Consider the following 16,941-nt stretch of genomic DNA (forward strand, 5'->3'; position numbering starts at 1 on the left):
TATATATATATCCATATCCATATTGTATTTATCTGCCTGCTAACTTTTGTGTAAAAGAGTACTGTCTTTCATTTGAAAAACTGATGAAGTTGAATTTTTCCATATTTACCATTAGTAATTTTCTTTTGCTAGTGTTTGATAATATTTTTGAAATTATAGTGGAATTACAGATTTCAAAATGTAAGAGTAGGAATTAAGAAATCTGAATTTTAGTGTTTATAACATTAGCTAATATTGGAAGATCTAACATTAAATAATTCAATCTCTTTCATCCTCAATGACTTTTTTTGTAGAAAACAAATTCAGAATGCCCACTTAAACCTTCATCCTATTTCCCCTGTGAAAAGGAAATTAAAATATCTATGTGAGAAACAGTGACCGTACCACTATTTTATTAGCAGTATTAATACACTCTGAAACATATTTGTAATTACCACAATCATAAAAGTAGGCTCTATCATTTTAACTTTAAAATGTTTTTAAATACTCAAACATAATTTACAATTCGGTTCAAATAAAGCCTATGACTCCATACAGCATATATTTATCACAAAAATATTTTTACTTATCATTATATAACTACATAACTTGCATAGTTTTATATACGTTTTACACTTTTTAAAGCTTTTTATAATGAGAAGTCAATTTACTATGGGTATGTTGCTTTTTTGTTTTCTTTTGTGTGATTTTTTTTGGGGGGGTATGTACTATGAAAAAATTAAACTATGATCATAATTTTGTACCTAGGTCTTTCACCTAACAATAGGTAATTTTTCCACTTAATTAAAAAATCCTCATAAACAATTTGAAGCTGTCTAATATGTCATAACGAGGATGTGTTATTATTTACCTAACCGTTAACTATTTTCTTAATCACTTATTTTCAATTACTTGCTTTACTGCTATCATTTCTTACATAAATCTTTTCTACATTTCCGACTGTTTCCTCAGGATAGAGTCTAAGAAGAGGCATTAAAGGGACCAAAGTGTGAACATTTTAAGACTGCAAGTATGTATTTTAAATTGAGTTTAAAAGATTGGTGTTAACTTTTCTCTTTTAATCCAAAAATCTTCTAAAAAATTTGATAAGGATGCATTTATTTTGATGTGCATTAAAAAATGTGTGTGTGTGTATTCCATCAAATCTTGATTTCACAGATATCATTGCTTTCAATGAATTTACAATTTTTGAGAGTTGATTTAAAAATGTGTATCTGTTAAGTAATTAACAAGTACTATGGAAATATGTTAAAAGAGAGAAAAGAAAAAAGGAACTTTGAGGGTGGTATGAAAATGATAACTTTGAAGAAACTGCCATGGAAATGCTGATTATGGGTTTGACTGTTGGTGACTAAGTTTGGTGTTCTGACCAAGTTACTTCCCCTCTCTGGGCTTCAATTTGAATATAAGTAGCAGGAATCTGGAAATTGTGGTCTTCTGGAAAGGATACCTCTACAAATGGCCAATCTTCCAGCACATTCTTTTCTTCAGAATTTTTATTCATCTAACCATACTTGATCTGAGGTCGTTCTCTCTATTTATTTATTTATTTATTTATTTATTAATTACAATGCTGGAGATAGAGGCTGGGGCTGCCCATAACAAGGCAAGCACTGTAACACTGAGCTATATACCCAGGTCTTTTGCATTTTAAAATGATCACTTTCAGTAAGAATTTAATGCTAAATTTGAATTAAAGCAAAATATTGGCTTTAAAATAATAAAAAAAAACTCCAAATAGTTTAACAAAATATCACTCCTGTGTAACTCCATTGTAGAAACAGAAGTGGTTAAATTCATCAAATTCTTCTCATTGGGCCAATTCCTGTGTTGCTTTTGAGGAAATAAAATAAATGTGAAGTTCTATAGCCAAGAAATGTGGTTTGGAAGTTAGTTCATGAAGTAGATCAAAATTTTGACTCATGGTTTGTCATTCATCTCTGAATCCCCAGTATTCAACTCTGAGGGTGGTGTAGTGTAGAGAGATGTTAAACAAATATTCAATGGTTGAAAGATATTATGTTTCATAGTATAGTAACTGGCTTGATAGAATTGTAAATTTAACTTCTACCTATGGGACAGAGACTTCCTTTTTGAATATTAGAATAATAGTATTGAAACATCTTCTTAGGTATCCAAAGGTATATATACAAAGATTCAAACAGAGTGTGTTTAATATAAGTTGTTGCAGTTTTTCTTCCTTTGAGAGCTGTTCAGAATCAGGAATCATCTACCTTTGTCTTCCTTTATTTAGTCCCTTCTCCTGAGGCACGGACACTAGTTAGTGACATATGTTTAAATATCTCTCTCTCTCTCTCTCTCTCTCTCTCTCTCTCTATGTATATATATATATATATATATATATATATATATATATATATATATATATATATATATATAAAAGGTTTTTAGAAAAACCTTTTGAAGACAATAATTTCCAATATGAGTAAAGATCTCAAGAATTCAAATCATAAACTCAAATAGTAAAAAGACAATATTGAATTGCACAGAAAAGGAGTTTAAATTTTTTTTTTTTTAGTTGTTGATGGACCTTTATTTTACTTATTTATATGTGGTGTTGAGAATGGAACCCAGTGTCTCACACATGCCAGTGCTACCACTGAGCCCCAGCCCCAGCCCAGAAAAGGACTTTTACACAAGCAGGGAAATGCAAAAAGTTAATAAGCTGTGTGTGACAATGTTTTTTTTTTTTTTTTTTTTTTTAACCCAAGGGTGTTTACCACGGAGGTACATCCCCAGTCCCTTTTAATTTTTTTTATATTGAGACAGGGTTTTGCTAAGTTGCTGAGGCTGGCCTTGAACTTACCATCCTTCTACCAGTTTTCAGGCTGATAATATGATTAAATGTTTAAGGATGAAATAATTAAAACTTCTGAAAAAGGCATAATCTCTATTACCTACTCTTTGCTTTGCTAAAATCATCAGCTTGAACAATTTTCCAGCTGGAATTTAGAAAGTGGAGCTACCAACTAGATTTCTTTTTCTTTCTTTCTTTTTTGGGATAGTTTTCAGGAAGCAAGGGGACTTTTTAAATATGAGAGAATGCAAAAATTGAAACAACGACATTAGAACATTTATACACTCTTGTTTCAGTTCAAATTTTATATTTCCAGTGGAATCTCTGGACCAACTCTTCATGTTTTTCCATGAGTCCTTCCTGAAGGTTGGGTAGAACCTCCTCTCCCCACCTCCATATATATTTTTCTTTAAGAGATTTGGGTGCCTTCCTATGTTAAGGCTTTAATAACCAAAATGATTTATAGACTATCCCTAACCTGCTGGTGTTGGGCAAGTAAATGGATCATATTTGCATGGGTCAATCTGATTATAGGACTTCACTATTTCTTGAACTAAAATTGCAAGATTTATTATTCTATTAATGCTCATAAAGTCACTCTTTTGATGAGCCATAATTTCTCTTTATGAAGAGTCTGTATGCCAGTCACCTATGATAAGGGAGAAGAAAGTCCAGATTTCCAACATATTCTTATTCCCTGGTACATTAATAAAGACTTGAAACCCCATATGACTCTGGGGAATAATGACATAGGGTACAGTAGCAAATGGTAGATTTCAAGGAGTCAACATGTCCCTGTGAGACTTCCTTCACATTGTTGGCCGTGTATAAAACCTACGTTTTCATTTTAATTAAAAAATGTGAACATTCATTCTCCTCATGGAGAAGATAACCCACCAACTAGGTTTGCATTATCTTTGTGAATATTCTTGGGGAATGAAATAGCAGGAGGTGTGAACTTTCTCCTGCTTATCTAAATGGTCTGCTAATGGCAAAGCATAATTACGGTTACTTAAGTGCCAAGTTTATTAAGGTTTTCACTAAAACCTTGAGCCACAGCGCTTTCCTTCTCCGTCCCATCTTTCATTTATCCAATTACTTTCCAATCATTTGAGAAACTGCCTGCCCCCAAATAAAAACCAACAACCAAAAGCCCACTCTCCTTATGTTTTAATTTCTTTCAGTTATTTTAGTTGGCCAGTTAAGGTACTTATGGTTTCTAAAAGTCGAAAATAATATGCGTGTGGAAGCATCAATTGAAAATTTTTGCCTTGCATTCAAAAAGCAGGACTACACGGGAGTTTTGCAATAGTTTTCTTCCCAGCTTTGAGGAGTCATTTTGCTTCTAAGGCAGAAGATCGAGCTTATCTTCTAAAGATTATCCCGTGGTGCCCTATTTGGGATGGAAAATTAGCCACTGTACCCTTTCCTCCAAACAACCCACACCAGAAGCCCGAAAGCCACCATCTCCCCATCAGTCTCCGGACCTCCTCGCTGTCTTTGTCCCTTCTAGACGTGGAAGCTTGGAGAGGAGGTTTGGTTTCCAAGGATTGGAGCGTTTGAAGGGCGGGGCCATCTCCAAGTCCATCTCCCCTTTTTGTCCTCTTCTTCTGGGACGGGAGGGTGGAGCCAGGTCCTCCCGCGGCCGGTTCGGGAGCTCTCTCTATCTCGGTCGCTCGAGGTGAGTCTGAAAGGGCGGCAGCCCGTTTAATTGTAGCGCAGGTTAATTTCTTGAGTTCACCGCAGTCGGTCCGCCAGCGGCTTCCCCGGTCTTTGCCAAGTGGGTTTACGAGGTCGGAGGCGTGTTGGGGCGCGCTCGCCTTCTCGCGAAAGGCTCCTCCCCAGGGCTTATTCCCCGACTGCGGAAAGCCCTCTGGTGCCCCAGGAGCCTTGGAAACCCAGGGTTTCCTCTGACCTCGTCGCGTCTTCCTCCCTCCCCACCGCCTGGTTCCTACGCCCCGGGGGAAGGGCGGCCCCCATCTTAGCACTTCCGACCCCAGCCAACCCCGAAGGTACCTTCACGTCGATGAACATTTTTATCGCATCCTCAACCCCCCCGCCCCCCCCCCCGCAGTAATAGGAGCTTTCCGCCTGAAATACGATTGTTATTTTCTCGGTGCCGGAGCTTGACAGAAAAAGTCAGCTTTTTATTAAAGACAAAGAGGTAAATTATCAGCCGGGACACTGAAGGGACGGCGGAGACCTGGCGCGCTTCCTCTGGTTGCCACGAGGAATTTATGGGGGAGCGGCGACCAGAGCTCAGACACCCCTGGGGTCCCGGTGGGGAGGAGCTCTGGGCAGAAGGACTTCCCCAGGTCCCTCCGGTCACCTGGAAAGGGGAGTCCTCCCAATTCTGCACAAAGCCAGGATCATTTCGTGCGGAGAGCAGCCTCCCCGTCTTCCTCTCCTTTCTTCTTTTCTCTTTCTTTGACTCCCGTCTCCCTTTTGCCCGTGTCCTTTCTCCTCCTTGTTCTCCTCTCCCTACTTTTCCCTTCCCTCTCCTCGCCTTTCCTCCCCCTCCTTTCTTCTCCACCGCACGCGTAGTGTCATTTATTTATTTATTTATTTATCACCCCCCGCCATCAACACCCTTTTAGGGCTCCCGAGCTGTTCAATGTGAGTGGGAGGAGAAAAGGGCAGGAAGTGTTGACTGGAAGCGGGTGAAATCGTGCCTCAGGGTGAGAGAGTCTGCCCAGGAATATACAATCGGAAAATCTTGGAAAAGGACGATTTAGATCTGCTTATGGAACCCCACTATCCGATGGGAACCAACTCCGCGCGCGTCTCCTCCTCCCCCTTTATTGTATGGATTTAAGGGTATTTCTGCCCGGACCGTTTGGCTGGGCGGGGAGGGGGCGAATGTTAAGGAGGACGGTCTTGCCTAGAATCCTCAACACCGCGCTTTCACCGGATGCGCGCTCCTCAATGCAATGGAATCCAGCAACATCCCCCAATTCAGACGCGGACAAAAGAAACTTTAATTAAGGTCTCTGCCCCGCGCGCTGCGTGTTTCTCTCTCCCGAGGCTGTTGATGTCCAACTCGAGGATCTGAGAAATAGAAATGGTACAACCAGCCCATGCCCTTGAACTTCAATTGCTCCTGACTTGCTGCATTGATTTTTTGATACTGTAGTCCCCCTCACACCTCCCGCCCCCGGTCAAATTAAAGCTTTAGAAGACATTCGACCCGGGAGAAAGGTGGTGGAAACCCACTCCTTTGCAAAAAGAGATAGTTCAGAACGATTTGGGGGGAAATTACACTAAATAAAAATTCAAGGTGTGAAAGCTTCATCTTGGCTCTCTTGTCTTCAACACCATGACACCTTATCATTAGGAGCGCTGATTGTTACTTTCCAAGCCTTTAGATGATCAGCCAGAAAGTGCAAACAACGCGGGGCTGGAAGGTGTAAAGTTATTTAAGTAGGTTTTTTTTTTTTTTTTTCCTTTCGGTGCGCCGTCAAAACATTTCACAAGTTAGGAAAAGAAAGCGGTGGTTCCGAGGCTCAGAATGATGGGTTCTTTCCCTCCCTTATTCTCCCACCCTATTCATATCAGAAATAAATAAAACGCACACCAAGCCTTTATTTCGGGGGAGAGGACTTCAAAATACGTGCCAGTAATGGACAACTTGAGCTTCTCACTGAAGATACTCAAACCGCAAACTGGAAAGGAATTAAAAAGCCCCACGTGGTTGATCTGGGTTTAGACTTGCAACCTCCAGTTCTCCATGTATGTTCTTTGCAAAGATTGGCCTCTAGATGGATGCAAGTGAGGGACCCTCAGGGGCCCGGGCTCGGCGCCTCGGGCAGGGCTGATGGTGGGAGCGCTATGAGCAGCAGGGCAGGGTCCTCACTGGGGGCTTCCTCTGCCGGCCAGGGCTGCCAGGCGCCTCCGGGACGCGAGCGCGCAAGCCTCGGGCCCGGCGGCCGCGCTCCTTGCACCGCCTTCTCCGCAGGTCTTTATTCATCTCATCTCCCTCTTCCCCTTCTCCTCCTCCTTTGCCTCCTTCTCCTCCTCTTCCTCCTCCTCCTCCACCACCACCTCCTCCTCCGCCACCGCCACCTCCTCCTCTTGCATCTCACTGGCCTGGCTCTGTGTTGCTCTGAGTGACAAAGACAATGTCCCAGCCTTAACTTTGCAACCACCTTGCCTCCTTCTGGGGTTGGGGGGGGGGAGGGGGGACAGCAGCCGCAGCCTCAGCATCTCCTCCAGCTTCTCCTTTTGCGCTTCTCCAGCTCTTGGAGAATTCTTCCCCCCTTTCCCCCCAGCCCTTTCCTCATTTCTTTCTTTCTTTTTTCCCCTTCCTCTCTCCTGCACGTTGTTGTTGTTATTAGAAAGGCTTCGCGCACCCCCTGGTGCTCCGGCGTTTTGTGTGGCAGGAGAAGATTGTCTTCCTTCTCTCTTTCTGTCTTGCTTTCTCTCTCCCTCTGGTTGCTCATTATTCAGAGAGAGACACAGAGGGAGGGAGAGAGAGAGGAGAGAGAGAGAGAGAGAGCGCGAGGGAGAGGGAGGAGAGGAGAGAGAAGAGCAGAGTGAGGGGAGAGAGTGAGAGGGAGAGGGAGGGAGGGAGAGAGGGAGAGGGAGAGAGAGAGACGGATATCTCAGGTCATCTGCAGCTGCAGCGAGTCTGAGGAGCCGAGGAAGGCAGGGAAGATGGCGATCCTCCATTGCTGAGACCCGGCAGAAGCACATGAGACTCCCAAACAACTTCCACAACAATAACCCGAGCAGGAAGAGGAGAAAGAGAAAGAGGATAAGGAGGCGGTGGGGCTGGAGAACCCGAAGCACCTCCCGGCGCCGGGACGCTTCTTCTGTAAGTTACTGCAATTAACCACCACCTCCGGGTGGTCTGAGTGCTCCGGGGAGGAGAGCGCCGGGCGGTGGAGGCACAAACGCGCTCATTCATTCGGCCAAGGAGGGTTGGCGGAGCGGGGAGGAGAGGAAGTCCCCTGCATGGACTGGCTGTTGGAAGAGGAGAAGAAGCAAGAGAGAGGAGGAGGAGGAGGGGGAGGAGGGAGAGCAGGAGGGGGAGGAGGAAGAGGAGGAGGAGAAGCCAGGGAGGAAGAGGAGGAGGAGGAGGAAGAGGAGGAGAAGGTGGTGGTGGTGGCAGTGGAGGTGGCTGTGCTTTTCCTGCTGGCTGCTCCTTCTGCTGGGGGTGGGGGGGGGGAGCGGAGCGCTGTGGCTTAATTAATTTCGTGTAGTTCTATGAAGAGAAGAGAAAATGAAAGATGAGTGAGAAGGGAGCTGGAGGCTCAGGACGGATGCTCCGAGTGTGGGGACAGGAGTAGGGACGGAGTGGGGGGCGGGGGGCGGGAGGCAGGAGACCTGAGCCTGAGCCAGAGGGAGCGAGCGAGGGTCAGAGGAGCGAGCGCTCGGAGCGAGCGGCCCCGACCTGAGCGGGTTGACCTCTTTCTTTCTCTGTCCCTCTCCTTCCTTTCCCCCTCTGTCTGCCTGTCCCCCGCCCGATGGCAAAGCCGTGCGGATTGGCACCCCCCTCTTCCTCAGGTATTTGGCTCTCTCTCTGTCTCTCCGAAGTTGGGATGCGGGGTCGGGATGTGTCGGGGGTGGCTGCTGCTGCTGCTGCTGCTACTGCTGCTGGTGAGGACAGAGGCGAGGACCCGGGGGCCCGGGCCGGGCGGGGGGCGCAGGTTGAGAAGCAGCTGAGGAGCTGTCTCCAGGCTGGGGGTTCAGAAGCGTCTGGTGGAGGACAACGGTTTCTGGAGAGGAGAAGCCATTACACACGCTTGGCTCTCCTCTGAGGCGGGGAGAAAGGAAGGCAGGGGCCTGGGGGGGCGTCTCACTCCTGGTGCGGTTCCCAGGGGTCTGCCCTCCTTCCAGGCACGAGGGGAAGCCGCAGCCGCCCCCCATTGGAGCAGCCCCTCTCTTTCCCTTTCTTTATCTCCCTGTCCTCCATTTGCAAGCTGTCTGCTTTGGTTCCAGTCCAGACTCCAAAACACAAAGCTCCTTCTCACGTTCATTCTCCAGGCTGTTCACCATTCCTGAAGGAACCCTCATTTTCTTTTCATTGTAGCTTCTAACCTACAGGGAGGGAGGGAGGGAGGGAGGGAGGCCGCCTGGAGTTCCTTTTATATTCCTCCCCAACCCCACCAAAAAAAAAAAAAAAAAAAAGTTTCATTTTTAAGCACGCGACTGGGATGGGGAAAGACCAACCAGTTGGGGCTTTCTCCCAGGGCTCCCGGCTGCCTCTGAGTGCCTGTGTTGGCTGTTTGGTTTGCTTTGGTTTTGTTTCTGGAGGTTGCTTGCAGGTTTGGGGAGGAAGTGACTAGTTTGGTTGAGAGCTGGGAACTGAGTCAGGTAAGCCGTGTCATGGTTGTAACTCCATCAGAAAATGGAGGAGAGCGGGTTTCCAGGAGACAAAGCTGAGATGAGAAGTGTTTATGAAATTATGGATGTCTCCATTTTGAAGCTCTGTTGGTGATGGCTGGCAAGCCTCCTCCTCCTCCTCCTCCTGCTCTCCAGAGGGAAACCTGGTGGTGTTCCTCACTGTCTATTCATTATGCAAAGAAATGAGGGCTTTTAAGGGTTCCTCAGATTTTTCTCCCACCAGAGGAGTGCTTTCACAAGTTATTGAGACATTTGTTTCCATTTTAAAGTAAACTTTTGGATTTTTTTTTTTCCTCCTTTTGAGTGGACCTGAAGGGTTTTGACCCTCTTCAGCAAAAGCAAGGCAAAACCTGAAACCTTCCCACTGAGGTCTTCTCACAACTTTAGGCTTCTCCAGCTCTCCTTAAAGTCACCAGGAAATGCTATTTCCTCTTTGTGAAGATGGTGGTGGCCCCAGGCTGAGATTTTTTTGAGTTGTGGGGCTTGGTTATCATCATGTTTGATGCATCGCAAGACTTTATTGTCTGGTATGAGTTGATTTGTGGAAAAAAAATAAAATTCCTGCAAGATCTCAGAGGAACTCTAAGACTGTCTGACTAACAGCAGTTTCTCCAGGGTCTACATTTCTCTTCAGGTTGATCCATTTGTATGTTAGGCCTTCTTTTAGTTCCTTTGTTTCCCCCTTTCCCTCTCCTTCTGCTGTTTTTTTCTTTCCCCCTGTGTTCTCAAGGACTGCAAGTCTTCAGGAATATCAGTTTGTCTTCTTAACAATGTCACTATGGAAACAAATTATGTCAGTGGAGAAAACCTTATGTCCAGGTATCTTCACCTTTTTTTAATTGGAGGAATTTATTCATTTTGTAGGAAGACATTTTGTGAGGATGTTTTGAAAAAAGAACCCAGTTCTATACCCCAGTCCACACTCACTGATTTGGACCTCTTCACAGATTAGTTCTAAAGAATGTGTGTAATTGACCCAAGTAAAGAACTAAATCCTGAAATGCTTCAGGAATTTAAAAAAGCCAACCATGAAGATGTTGCTTTTCCATTAGGTGAGGTAGCCATCTTGAGGATGAGGGAAGATGTTGGAAGAATTTTAGATGGACTATTGAAGATATGTGAGGGAGGGCTCCACAGTGGAAGGGAAACTTGGAGGAGATTCAGACCCAATTAATATAATCTAAGGGGGCTAATTGGACCTTGCTTTCAACTGAGGAGAGATACAGAAAGGTACCAGCTTCAACAAAAATAAGGAACACATTGGTGAGCGACTTGCACAAGCCTTTTTCTTGCTTTGCTTTCTCATTATGTATCAGATTTTTGTGTGTGAAGTTCCTTGTGTCTACAGCATTTTTGTGCATATTGAAGTGATTTTCGTTTCCAGATGTAATTATATTCTGTTGAGTAGCTGGTAACAGTGTCACTCAGTAAATGCACAGTGCTATATATGACAACATCCCATTTTTCAAACCAAACTGTTGTGTCATTAATTGAGGGTTATTGTTCTTCTGAGGGGTGTGAAAGGAGAGGGGAAATACATGGTTCTTTAGATGATAATTGTCCATGGTCAATGAAGTAAAACCCTGTTTGTGCAGATGAAGATGTATGATTTTCAATTGATGTGTATGCTCATTCAAAAATACTTCTGTTCAGATCTCTGCCTCTTTATTAAAAACCTAGAGCACTTTGGAAAAATTTTACCTGGAATCATACCCTAATTCCCTCATTTTTGAATGTTGGTTTTTGATGATATCCATTAGTTTTGTTAAGTGGAATGTTGTCACTGTTATATTTACATTTGCTAATGCACATATGGATGCTACATGTTCAAACTTGAAATTCAAATGCAATGAATAAAGACAGTTATTTGGGAAAGTAATTACACATCTAATTAACTATATTTGTTTATGAAAACATAAATACATTATATGTTGATCTTGAAGCAAACATCCTTTTTTTTTCTTTTTTTTTAAAAAAAATCATTGTTGATAGCAGGACAAGTGGTTAATTTACTTATTTCAGTGGGGAAGAAAGAATGACAAAGTGCCAGTTCAGCAGTTTGACTTACCACATTTTTTACTGTGCGAGCAAGTGTTTTGGTGTCTTCATAGACAGTCTTGGAGTTGAGCTTTTTTGGAGAGAAAAAGTCAGGTCTCTAAGATAAGCATTTTGAAGTTCAAGAATATGTTCTAACTGGTAACCTGAGAAGCATATCCATGTCTGTTGTACTTTCTCAACATGGCAAGCACCATAATATTTAAAAGCATGGTTTCTTGAAATTTTCTAGACATAACATACTTGGATTGAGACAAGTATTTTGGATAAACCATCATGAGAGAAATAAGAAGTGTCAAATTGAACATACTCATTTGCTCTCAAAGCTCAAAGATCTTTTTTGTTTTTGAGACTTCAAGTTCACCAGGCTCATTATGCAAATTTTTGCCATAGCTTTAGTTTATCACAAAGGAAAATCATTCTGAAGAAATATTTGTGAGCTGTCATGAATACTGCCATGCAAGAGATTCTTGTTGGATCTTCATATTCCATAGTAATTCTCATATTGTTTTATATCAATCTCATTCATTGACTGCATTCCCTGAGGACTTGATTCCCCCCACCCCCCCACTCTTGGAGTTAGACAACTTTTAAAGGAAAAAAAAAAAAACTATATCTATTCTTCCTAATGAGTCTTCCGGAAGACAGTAGGAGAAAAAAAAAAAAATCCCACTGTACTAATGGGCTTTAGAGTACTTGTGGTCAGTTTTCTTGAAAGAAGGCAATGGTAAAGTTGCCTTGGGATGGAGTCCTGTTTTACGTGTGATGGACTTTTAATAGGGTCTAGTCTGCCTTGAGTTGTTTGATATTCAGATTTCTTGGTTAAAGGTAACCTTACTTACCTTTTTTGTGGTGTGTGCCTTTTCAGACTTCACTGTGCCATGGGATAGAGAATTGACAAAGCTGTGTTGAATGTTCTAAGTTGACAACTAGAGAACAGACATATGATTTCAAAATGCTCCAGTCACAAATTAAGAAGTATATAAATAATGAACTCAGATTGCAAAGGATCTGATGTGAATGTGAAACTGGGTGGTCTATATATGGCAACTATAGAAATTCAAAAGGAGTGGGGGAGAAGGTACTTACAGGGTCTATTGCTAAAATCCAGTGAGCAGAAAGATAATTTTGTGTGTGTGTGTCTGTGTGTGTGTGTGTGTGTGTGTGTGTGAGTGTGTGTATGCATGTGTTTGTGAAGGCAAGCATCTTGTGAGATTCACATACTTAGAGAATTGATGGCTTTGAAAGAAACATTAGCTGGGTGTTGGTGACCTATTAATTGATTATGAGAAAACAGAGAAGAAAGTAGATAATGCTAAAAGAAAATTCCTCTCCTTGTATGATATGCCAAGACATCTGGCAGATGTTATGTTGGGCCCTAAGGAATGGACAGTTTAATTTTAGCCCTAGCAAGGAAATGGGAAGTTCTAAGCTCTTTTAATAGCACAAGTCTTAGTTTGGGGAAGGTTGCTTAAAAAAATAAGAAAGAAGGGGTGGGGGGGTGGGAAGGGCATTTAGTGTAAAATGGAAGAGCTCTAGGGAGCAGGGAGCATAAGTGGAGATTTTGGGATGATAGGCAAAATATTATTTCTGAAGTAGAAATTAACATGAAAGTCATTTTTTAAAAATGACACATGTACACTATAAGTGAGGAATATTAGGTATTTAATACTATACTATCAGGCAACTTCCAATTTAGAAGCTTTTTTTTTTTTTTTTTTTTTTAATGCCTAAGAGAAATAATGTACTTCAAATATCCTCCCTCCACCCTCATTTTACTGAAGAGGAAACTGGCAGAAAGACATGAAGTGACTAGTACAAGGTCAGAAAGTTCAGTTGTAACAAAGCCAGGCCTAGAACACAGGTCGGCTGACTCCAGCCCAGTGCCCTTTCCACTACCCCAACTGCATTTGATAGTGAGGTTGTGAAACAGCGGTTCTCTCCAAGGCCCAAGGCTCCCTGAGAGTCCGGCACCAGTGGGACCTGGGTGTGGATTTTCGTTAGCTGACTTGAACATGTTGGGGACCCAGGGCTGGGCAGTGTTTCATTCATAGATCCAGAGGCTGATTTTGTTCCTATGACTTCCAGTCAAGCTTTAGCTACTGGGTTTGTAGCTGTGCTTTCTTTTACTTTCTCCTGTTCTTTTCTCTTGTTCCATCATCCAGGACTGGAAAGTGCTTTTCAAATGCCCTTCTTTGGAAATTTGTCTGGGTCTATTGCAACTTACAAAAGTGCCCACAATTGGACTCTGAGGATCTATTTTGCAACGTGGTACAGATTTAAATTGGCTTCTTTCAGAGATGCCATTTTGTAATACTGATGAATGGCTGAGAGGGTGAAATCCAGTCTCAAACAATTACTGGTGATTTTCCAGTGTTCGGGACTCATTCAAAAATGTGCCCTCCATGTATCTTCTTGGAGCCCAATTCACTCTTGCAGACCAGTGGCTAACTCTTTCCCATTTCCTCGGTATACATGAAGTCATCATTAAAATGACTTTTAACAACACAGGCAACATTTAGCCATGAGGGTTGGGGCAGCACCATAGGAAGGGTGAAACAGGTTTCCATTTCTGTCTCCCCTTGGACAAGCAAAAGTAATTTTGTAAGGAAGGATGAGTGATATTTGTAAGTTTCCACATTTTTCTAAGCTTCTTCCAAAAGAATGCATAAATTCGTACTCCAGGAGGCAGACTGGAGAAGGTGGTGCTGGAGGTGGACTTCTGGCAGAAACACAGTTAACGCTGTAAACAGTTGAACCTCAGTGTGGCACTCCTCCAAATGAGTTGACTGTCGAAAATAAAATGTTCCAGAAGAACTGGGAGAACAGGAAAGAAGTTAAAACAGCATGGTTTGCATGCCAGTGCTGAAGGAAGAAGAAAAAAAGTTTGGGGTTGGGGTGGGGGGAGTGAGGGGACATTGGAAAGAAGATAATCCTAAATTCAACCGTCTTCTGGACTGATAAGACCCAGGAGAAGTTTCCAAGTGCAGGAAAATGGAGTTTTATGAATTTAGATTGCATTGGCAGTTTACTAGGAAGCTCTTTTGAATCTTTTTGTCCCCTTGAACTTTCTATCTGGAGAACTGCATAACTGATAAATGAGAAGTCCATTGGAAGCGATTTGGATTTACATTTTCTGCTTGGAAATGCTATCATAAAATTTATCTTCTTTCCAAGGCCTCCTGTCCTCATCAGCTGAAGCATCCATATGGTTTTTAAAGTCTCTGGGTGTGTGGCTGCAGCACAAAGTTGATTTTTCCAGGGTTTGGAAAGACAAGAGGTAGAGAGCTATGTGGTGGGAGAGGGTGCTGGTATTGTCACCTACAAATGCATTGTCTTTGCTTCTGGTGAGCAGCTTACTGGGTGTCTTCAAAGCATTCTTTCCTAATTCCTAGCTGGAGCCGATTCTTCTTGAGTTATTCTTGGAGGGAAAGTGTCTTTGCATGCCAGGTCATGGGTATTTTGGTATTGATTTCCTTGCTTTCATGTGTTTGCTTGTTCAGTTCACTTCATGTTGCTTCTGGAGTATTAATCAAATGCTTATGTTGAGCCTGACCACATCTACCCTTGACTTCATTCAAAAGGTAGAACCTGCTCCTTGGGGCGAAGGGAGGGCTGGTAGGTTCTTATTTGTTAAAAAATAAATACCTGAAGATGAAGAGTGTATAATTCATGAAGTTATTTGCTAGGCCTTCAAGTAGTAGTCTTTTAACAAAGACCATGCAAGGGAAGGTGGGGGAAATGCTACTAGGAACCAATGGATCTTGATTAAAAAGTTTTAGGATCACTTAGTAGGAAATTAAGCATTTGCCCAAGGTGAGTGAGCAGAGACTTACCTTTGGATTCAGATTGGTTGGAGCACAAAAGGAGCTGGAGGCCCAGGCAGGACAACTGTGTCAGAAGTAATTAAGCCCAGGATTTGTGGAGAGGCTTATCCGCCACAGAGCCCAGCTGGGGAAGGCCAAACTCGCTCCCTAAGCCCTTGTCTGGCCAGTTGAACCAGAGCACAAGTGAAGGCCCTCGAATTTTTGGATTCTTCTCTTTCCTATTCAGACGGAAGGAGGAAAAGCCATTATTCTTCCGTTTGCTCATGTCTGCCGAATGCTTCTCTCTCAAGCTGGGAAATGCCAGAGGTGGGGGGGCAAAGCTGATTTCCTCTGAGGGAACATTCTCCCTGTTAACACTGCAAATGTGCCTATAACATTGTACTTATTACTCAGAAAATAATTGTGCAGAGGCACAATGTGGGATACTTGAAAGATGTTTGCTGCACAAAGGTTCCAATACTCACCTGCAGATTAAGAAATGGGTTTCTAAACCATCTCATTTCTGTTGCTAATGAAAAGCTTTGGAAGGCACCTGTGAATTAGAGCTCCAGCTGCTATCATGGTAGGGGAAGTCAGGCCTTGAAAGGATACATGGATTAGCCCGTCAGAAAAGCAAACAGTAGCATCAGCACAAGTAGAAAATAGACAGGGTTGTTAAGCTAACAGAAAAGTAGGCTAAAGCATTGCTGTAATTATATGGTGGAAATTTGCTGGAAGGAGGGATTGCTTGGATGGGAAAAGGAAAAGAAGAAGAGAGGCAAGGAAATAATTGACAAGTCGGAATAGAGGAGGTCTGTCCACTGGGAAGAGCCTCCAGGAAGAAGTAAGGCATTGCTCTTAAGAAAACAATAAAGCAAGTAGAAAAGGACCTTGTAATTTGGTACCTATTGCATGTGAAATATGAAGACCAGCTCAGACCCACATTCTTTGGTAAGCTTCTATTGTAAAAAAGAGAATTGAGCTTGAAAGACTATTTGTATGACTTCTGTGTTACAAATGCAGTCCTTCTGATAAAGGAAAGATGGAAACTTGAGGGAACTGGTTAAGTAGGCCTACATGGAGATTTTCCTGGAAAATGAACTTAGTAGAGAATAGAGCACAGTAGAAAATAGCTGCATTATTAATGGGCAGAAAATGTGATAGTCCTCTCTAAGGTTATCCATAGAGCTTCTCTACCTATGCTCTGGGTATTAGAAGAAAGAACAAAGACTGCTTATTTCAGAGAGGAAAGGAGTGGATCATGACTACTACCTGGTGTCCAGTTTGGGATTAAGCCAGGTGCTGGAGCCAAACGTCACAGGCTGGTCTGTCAATCCACTCCCAGCATTTTAAAATCCAAAATAACGCCATTGCGGTGCAGAATGTTTAGCCTTTCTAATCCCTAATTACATCATCCCTCTGTGTTATGATCAGTTAGTCAGCAACTGAGCCCCACTCACTCTTATCTAGATTGTCATGGTCCTAATCCAGGAGTCCTTCCTTTGGGACAAAATTTGCACCCTGGGTTGCAGACTAAAGATGGCCAGAGATGGATGCCAGCCACAGATCTGTGAAGGTTTCAGTTCAACAAGTACATACCACCCAGACTTCTCTTCAGTGGTTTCAATCTTTAATAGTCTTCTCTGAAGCCTGTTGGTTTTCTTTAGTAGTGCTAACTGGAAAGAGGCTCTGTGTGGAGACCATTTTCACTTGAATGTCAGAGTTCAGCTGCAAAAACTTACCCTTTCTGCTGTCAGTGAATATTGTCTGGCTTAATATTAGGTAAGAACAATAGAGGATAAATATGATCGCTCCATCATAAAATTCTGCCAACTTCAGTACAGAGTAGGAATGTCACAGACCTACCATGAAATGCTATTTCCCCTCTTGGGATTGACTCAGTTAATATTCATACTA

At 42.8% G+C, this 16,941-nt stretch overlaps 1 protein-coding gene across 5 annotated transcripts in view; it reads left to right on the forward strand.

Moving 5' to 3' along the window:
* The first annotated feature begins 4,435 nt into the window (after positions 1-4,435).
* The window catches only part of Znf462 (zinc finger protein 462), a 137,292-nt gene continuing 124,786 nt past the window's right edge, over positions 4,436-16,941 (forward strand). For 3 of the 5 annotated variants that reach the window (XR_013343442.1, XM_026391108.2, XM_026391114.2), the window contains exon 1: positions 7,418-7,631. The gene's annotated coding sequence lies outside the window, so the exon portion shown is untranslated. Of the gene's footprint in view, positions 4,500-7,417; positions 7,632-8,280; positions 8,324-16,941 lie in introns of those variants that run through there. The other 2 variants (XM_026391109.2, XM_026391112.2) reach the window with 2 other exon arrangements.

The sequence above is a fragment of the Urocitellus parryii genome, chromosome 4 (assembly GCF_045843805.1).
Source record: "Urocitellus parryii isolate mUroPar1 chromosome 4, mUroPar1.hap1, whole genome shotgun sequence".
NCBI lineage: Eukaryota > Metazoa > Chordata > Mammalia > Rodentia > Sciuridae > Urocitellus > Urocitellus parryii.